This window comes from Engystomops pustulosus, chromosome 9 (assembly GCF_040894005.1).
Source record: "Engystomops pustulosus chromosome 9, aEngPut4.maternal, whole genome shotgun sequence".
NCBI classification, from domain to species: Eukaryota; Metazoa; Chordata; class Amphibia; order Anura; family Leptodactylidae; genus Engystomops; species Engystomops pustulosus.
The window spans coordinates 25339247-25346972 of NC_092419.1; the positions used below are offsets into that span (position 1 = coordinate 25339247).

Below are 7726 nucleotides of genomic sequence, written 5' to 3' on the forward strand. Positions count from 1 at the left end.
ACCCCTCATGTGACGGTATATAGTATATACATATCAGTCAGACCACAACACTTGGACGTTACCTCATCAGGTTTTATTGCACTTAGGAAAAATACAAAATCATTTTTAATTCTTTATTTTAACAAAGGACGACACATCCACGCGCTGTATGGCACAGACGCCCCCCGGCGGGAGCTTGTTAAGTGGTTGGAGGAGGAGAAACATAATATCTGAAGCTACGAGTGAGGAGAAACCATCATCAATGAGACCACCTGGACACATCACACAGACAACACGGAGCGGGAACCGGTACAAAAATAAATATATACAATTTTATGTTTCGACTTATTTATAAAAAATTTTTTTGCTTTTACTCTCGTCGGTCGGTCGGCAGCAGATTGAGGAGAGACGTCCTGAAGAGTAAAAAGATGCAGATCAGCAAATTTGTTGTCTGTGAATAAATCCAAATTTTTTCCTAATCCTAACCCCATATTATAATCCTACGTCACCTCCTTTCAGTGAACTATTGACTCCCATACACTTACCTCTACAGTGACCAATCATGTCTCACTCAGCCAGACTGCGACTGTTGCTGTATAGAGCCTGTATACAAATATAGACATAACACCCTTATTATATGTACATATACATCATCACATAGTACATGCTACACAGAAACGCAAACCTTGTATGTGTATACTGTGATAATGTGTCAGTGGCTGCACCAGCAGCAGAAAAATGAGTGCAGCTCTGGAGTATAATACAAGATGTAACTCAGGATCAGTACAGGATAAGTAATGTCATGTATGTACACAGTGACTGCACCAGCAGCAGAAAAATGAGTGCAGCTCTGGAGTATAATACAAGATGTAACTCAGGATCAGTACAGGATAAGTAATGTCATGTATGTACACAGTGACTGCACCAGCAGCAGAATAGTGAGTGCAGATCTAGAGTATAATACAGGATGTAACTCAGGATCAGTACAGGATAAGTAATGTCATGTATGTACACAGTGACTGCACTAGCAGCAGAATAGTGAGTGCAGCTCTGGAGTATAATACAGGATGTAACTCAGGATCAGTACAGGATAAGTAATGTCATGTATGTACATAGTGACTGTACCAGCAGCAGAATAGTGAGTGCAGCTCTGGAGTATAATACAGGATGTTACTCAGGATCAGTACAGGATAAGTAATGTCATGTATGTACACAGTGACTGCACCAGCAGATTAGTGAGTGCAGCTCTGGAGTATAATACAGGATGTAACTCAGGATCAGTACATGATAAGTAATGTCATGTATGTACACAGTGACTGCACCAGCAGCAGAATAGTGAGTGCAGCTCTGGAGTATAATACAGGATGTAACTCAGGATCAGTACAGGATAAGTAATGTCATGTATGTACACAGTGACTGCAACAGCAGCTGAATAGTGAGTGCAGCTCTGGGGTATAATGCAGGATGTAACTCAGGATCAGTACAGGATAAGTAATGTCATGTATGTACACAGTGACTGCACCAGCAGCAGAATAGTGAGTGCAGCTCTGGAGTATAATACAGGATGTAACTCAGGATCAGTACAGGATAAGTAATGTCATGTATGTACACAGTGACTGCACCAGCAGCAGAATAGTGAGTGCAGCTCTGGAGTATAATACAGGATGTAACACAGGATAAGTAATGTCATGTATGTACACAGTGACTGCACCAGCAGCAGAATAGTGAGTGTATCTCTGGAGTATAATACAGGATGTAACTCAGGTTAATAGAAGTAACATAATGTATTTATATATTTACCCACTACACAATAACTTTCCTGTGTCTACAAGGGTGGGCAAACATGGAAGCTACAAGTAGATGTTCTAGTTCTTTGAGACAACTGTGATAACCTCTAAGCAGTTCCAATATTCTACTGTAACTTTCTATATTGGAGGACTATAATACCCAGCATGATCTGACAATTTATCAGATGCAAACCACTTCTGCATTGGTACATCTTATGTAGATCTTCATCACGTAATAATATTGCAGTGCCTTCTCATCCATTACCTGAACTTTGACTTTGGGATTGTTGGTGTTGATTAAAACTTCCGCCACCTGTTCCTTGATGTATTGATCCACCACTTTGACTGGATCCGTGGGATTGTGAGATCTGTTGGACCCCTCCTCCAGTTCCCCCAGATCCACCACCATGGTTTTGTGAGATTTGTTGCGACCCACCACCAGTTCCTCCAGATCCACCACCATGGGTTTGTGAGATTTGTTGCGACCCACCACCAGTTCCTCCAGATCCACCACCATGGGTTTGTGAGATTTGTTGTGTCCCACCACCAGTTCCTCCAGATCCACCACCATGGGTTTGTGAGATTTGTTGCGTCCCACCACCTGTTCCAATATTTCCAGTGCCCCCAACATTGTGGGATCCTTGACCAGCTGTAAAAAAAAATAAAGATTTTATGATTTATTGTGTAGTAAATTGGCCTTGTTTTTAGAAAAAAAAATAATCCCAACTATGAAAGTGACCATAAGTATGAATGATCCTGGAACATCTTCTCTAAATACTTAAAATGGCTTAGCATCCCTGTACTAACACACAGACAAAAACACACAAATTTAGCTGCTTATTTCTACCACTAGGTGGGGCTGATCTGTATACAGCTCTATTGACCACCTAGAAGCCACATAGATAACGGAGATGCACTGCTTTAATTCCAAATGACCAACATAGAGTCATATCATGCAAGAGCGTTTGTGTAATCCTTACGTTGTTGGTTCTTCTTATTACATCCTGGAGAAACAGGAACATCCTTTGGGTTTACTCCCGCTAGAAAAAAAAACAACAACAAAAAACATTAAAGTGTAAATTGAACCTTAAATTTCTTCCCTTCCTGACGTGTTGTTTTAGTAAGTAAATTAGAACTACTAGAAATTAGTAAATTAGGTGACAAACCAGTTTGGGGTGTATCCCTACACAATCTGATTATGTCCAATAAGGGTTGACTGTATAAGATATCAGAGATGTTCCATTTTTGTTAGGGGAATGGTAACGCCCAGTTGCCAATTATTCATGACCCCACAGCAGCTGAATATTTGTTTGTGGTCATAGATAATATAGCCAAATCTTGAATGGCGGTACTAAACCTAGAGCACTGTAGCACCCCATTGAGTTTCATTGTTCAGTATGGTTCTGTTCAGTAGCACAACAGGGAGGTGCCGGTATTTTGATCTTAAAACAGACCCTTCACAATGTAATTATGGGGCCAATAGAGAGACAATGTCCTAGTCTTAGTTGGTTCTATCTTTAGCCCCTAGTTTCGGACTGAGGTTTCTGGGGTACACCAGATACAACTATTTTTGGAGTCAACATTCCATCAAACCCTAAGAAGTAGACTCTAGTGACCTCTTCTGATGAACCCCTGAGGGCAAGTCTTGGGTCAGAGCCTGGGCCAACCAAAGGATCCTCTTGTATTCTGGTGGGCCAATCCGACATGGGTTAGCAAGTGTATGGTGAGAATCTGAGCAATGGTTATGAATTTGTGGGCTGGGAACCTGGCCCAAGGGAGAAAGAAACATCAAACCCCTACTGTTGCTAAATCCAAAGCCTAAAAGCTATGGCTATGAAGTCCTTGGCCTCTACCAAATATCCCTTGGTATGGATCAATCTTAGTAAATAAAATAGGGTACATCATCAAACATTATAATTTTGTATCTATATTTACGTGGTAGCTTCATAGAACTTGTTGAACTGCCACCAGACGTGGATCCACCGCCGAAAATAACTCCAACGCCACTAATACTTCCTCCTTGAACCCTCTGTCCACCACCACCAGAGAAGGAGCCTCCACTTCCTCCAGAGAATGAACTTCCACTTCCACCAGAGAAGGAGCCTCCACCTCCTCCAGAGAATGAACTTCCACCAGAGAAGGAGCCTCCACTTCCTCCAGAGAATGAATTTCCACTTCCACCAGAGAAGGAGCCTCCACTTCCTCCAGAGAATGAATTTCCACTTCCACCAGAGAAGGAGCCTCCACCTCCTCCAGAGAATGAACTTCCACTTCCACCAGAGAAGGAGCCTCCACCTCCTCCAGATGAAAATGAACCACCTCCTCCACTAGAACTGAATGAACCTCCACCGGTTCCTTGGGATGGATTAAACTTCACTGGTCCAATAATGATAGAGCCTCCACCTCCACCTGTTGATACAGAAAATGAACCTCCATTAGTGGAACTGGGAGAAGAGAAGCTGCTTCCTCCACATGGTGGGACAAAATTACCTGATCCACCACTGACAGAGCTTTGATGGGAAGAGCTGCCACTCATGCCGCCACCCGAGATGTATTGTGAACTTCCTCCTCCTCCAGAACTACTATGCATGGAGGATCCCCCTCCTCCGCCTCCTCCAGAACTACTATGCATGGAGGATCCCCCTCCTCCGCCTCCTCCAGAACTACTATGCATGGAGGATCCCCCTCCTCCGCCTCCTCCAGAACTACTCTGCATGAAGGATCCCCCTCCTCCGCCTCCTCCAGAACTACTCTGCATGAAGGATCCTCCTCCTCCGCCTCCTCCAGAATTACTCTGGACAACTGCTCCTCCGCCGGCTCCTCCGCCACCACCACCAGAAGTCCAGATGCCACTTCCACTTTGCATGCTTCCTCCTCGGATAACTGTGTTGCTGTATTGGATATCAGCTTGCACTGACTGGGAGCCGCTTCCACCACTTGCAGATCCACTCATCATAGATCCTCCTGAAGATCCAGATTGACCTGTAAGAACCAAAACAAAGGCTGAGAACAGATCCTCGATGTAGGAATTTTTTTGTGTTTTTTTTTTTAACTTTGAGTGGTCTGGATGGCAGTGATATAGTGAAATTTTCAAGTCCCACCCAGATCAACATCTGCAAAGAGTTTGTATGTTCTCTCCGTGTTTGCGTGGGTTTCCTTCGGGTCCTCCGGTTTCCTCCCACACACTAAAACATACTGGTAGGTTGATTAGATTGTGAGCCCCATGGGGACAGGGACTGATTTGGCAAACTCCGTGCAGTGCTGCGGAAACTGTGTGCGCTATATAAATAAAGGATTATTATTATTCTGACGAAACTATTGGTCTATATGGATCACCCTAACAGATTGCCTTTAAGAAACAGTCCTGGTATAACTCAAATAGACCCAGAATAAGATGCCATTGGACCTTCTGACCGTCAGGAATTATGCATTTTAGAGGAGTGAAACCAAGGTCCTCCTACTTATCCTGGTATTGAGTTACAAACATCTTATAGGCCTCCAATGACTTCCGGGAGCCTTGTGTTAGAGTACACCCATATAGATTTGAGCATGGCTGACTTTGTTGTTAACACCACCTACCAGAGGAGGCACTGGAGATCTCGATGTAGTCTAGATTCGGATCACACACAGGCAATGAGGCAAGAGGATCTGCAGGGAGGGCAGAACAAAGTGAAAAGGAGAGAAAGTAAGGGTTAATAAGTAACTATAATAATATACTCGAGCAGCTGCACGGATTTAAAAAAAATACTATAAAATATAAACATTTGAATATAAAAATTAAGTCAAAATTCAAAAATTAAAGGAAATCTACCATCAAAATCCATCATGGTAAACCAGGAACACTTACTCATAGATCCAGGTCCAGAGACTGTGGTAATCTTCATATATTTCTTATCCATGGCCCCTTCCTTAATATCAACTTTTGTAATTATGCTAATATCGCCCCCAGAGGCCTTCTGCCGCATTAAAATAATTATAAAAGTTGATTTTAGAAGGAAGGAAGCCATGAATAACAAATATAAGAAGATTCCCACAGCCCCGGTGCCTGGATCTATGAGTAAGTGTCCCTGGTTTATCAGGATGGATTTTGATGGGAGATTTACTTGAAGAAACTTCAGATACTTTATAGGAAACCTTCCACCACGTATCTACCTATTAAGGTACATCCGATGGAAGGTTCCTCTAATGTACAGTAGTATAGCCCATTTTAGGGCTAATTCTTTCGTGGCTTATAACTTTTATAAATTTTAATTACCCCAATTTTCAAATTTCCTAAAGAGACTACCGGGGGGTGGAGTAGCCGGAGCTGAGGCTACATGGCGCGGCTACTTCACGCCCCAGTAGCCTCTTGCGTTCCGCCTATGTGTTCCGCCTATGTGTTCCGCCTATGCGTTCCGCCTATGTGTTCCGCATGCGCAGAACCCAGCTTTGCAGACGAGTGCTGCGCACTAAAGATGAAATAGTAGTTGGAACACAAGAGGCTACTGGGGTGTGAAGTAGCACCCCTGTGTAGCCTCAGCTCTGGCTACTCCACGCACCAGTAGTATCTTTAGGAAATTTGAATATAAGGGGAATTAAAATTCATAAGCCACTAAGGAATTGGCCCTAAAAAGGGCTATACTACTATATATTAGAGGAACCAGCCACCGGATCTACCTTAAGAGGTAGATCCGTGGTGGTAGGTTTCCTTTAAGGGTAGTTCAATGTGTCACTTATCTATTTCCATTGAGCTTGTAATTCTAGTAACACTTGTGACCTACCTGAGGGACCAGATATTTGGTATGTTGGGCTCCTGCAATACTTTTGGGCATCAGATTCTGCAAAGATAAAAACTAGCATAAGACACGTGACACTGCTTCTGTCATTGATTAACGTATTTTGGGTCATTGATGGCTTTTTTTGTTTAGTTACGAAATCAAAAATATTTAATGTCCCGAATGTTTTTTTTTTTAATTTTCTGGAGCTTTATGTTTACAATAGAACATGCTGATAATTTTATTTAAAAAAAAAATTTTGGAAAAAAAAATCATAAATATATATCAAATATTTTTTTTTAATTTGTACATTTGTCATGCAATCCTATTGAATGGGCCCATGACATTTTTGTGTAATTTATAACATATATTTTTTTTTTAATAAAGTTTTTATTTTTTTCATGCAACAGTATCTACATCAATCAGAGTAAAAATTTTGAAGAAAAAAAAAATAATGAAGTTATTAGTTTTTAGTAGTAAAGCAATGCCAGTTCCTATTTTTGTGATATTTGAAGCAGATGCATTTGTTATTTTACCAACATTTGTGATAGATATTTAATTTTTTTTTTTTAATTTGTATCTGCATTATTTCACAGAAGTTATTAAAGAACTTTAGAAATAAAATAAAAAAACTACGGAAAGAAAACAATTTGTAAGTCTTAACTTTCAATACCATGCAAAATGTAAATTACAGGCAGTCCTCGGATTATGTAGAAGATCGGTTCCATTGGTTTGTTCTTAAGTGGAATTTGTATGTAGGTCGACACATTATATTTTATAATTGTAGTTCCAGACAAAAATTTTTTTGCCCCAGTGACAATTGGAGTTTTTTCTGTATTTGTACCAAGGATTATCAATAAAGCTTCATTACAGACACCTTACAGCTGATCATTGCAGCCTGGGACTATAGTAACATCCAGAGAGGTCACCAGAGGTCACAGTGGGCAGAGGGGTCCGTCTGTAATTAGGGGTCGTCTGTAAGTCGGCTGTCCTTAACTAGGGGACCGCCTGTAATTATATATATTTTTAATTTTTTTTTATCTTTTGCAGTCCCGTCAATTCAAAGGTTAAGTTTTGAAAAAAATTGAACCTAAAGCTTCGGACTTATTCTGTGACTTACTACCCCATAGCGTTGTAGATACAGAGTATATATGGGTATATATGAGTATATACTCATATAGTATATGGGAAATGTTTATCTTAAAT

General features: G+C 41.1%; 1 long non-coding RNA gene across 1 annotated transcript; it reads right to left on the reverse strand.

Annotated features, from left to right (window-relative positions):
- Positions 1 to 51: 51 nt before the first annotated feature.
- LOC140076744 (uncharacterized) lies at positions 52 to 2108 on the reverse strand. Its single transcript, XR_011849647.1, has 3 exons — positions 2032 to 2108; positions 525 to 582; positions 52 to 392 (listed from the first exon to the last, which is right to left on the reverse strand). It is a non-coding gene; the product is annotated as an uncharacterized lncRNA (long non-coding RNA).
- Between the last annotated feature and the right edge of the window lie 5618 nt (positions 2109 to 7726).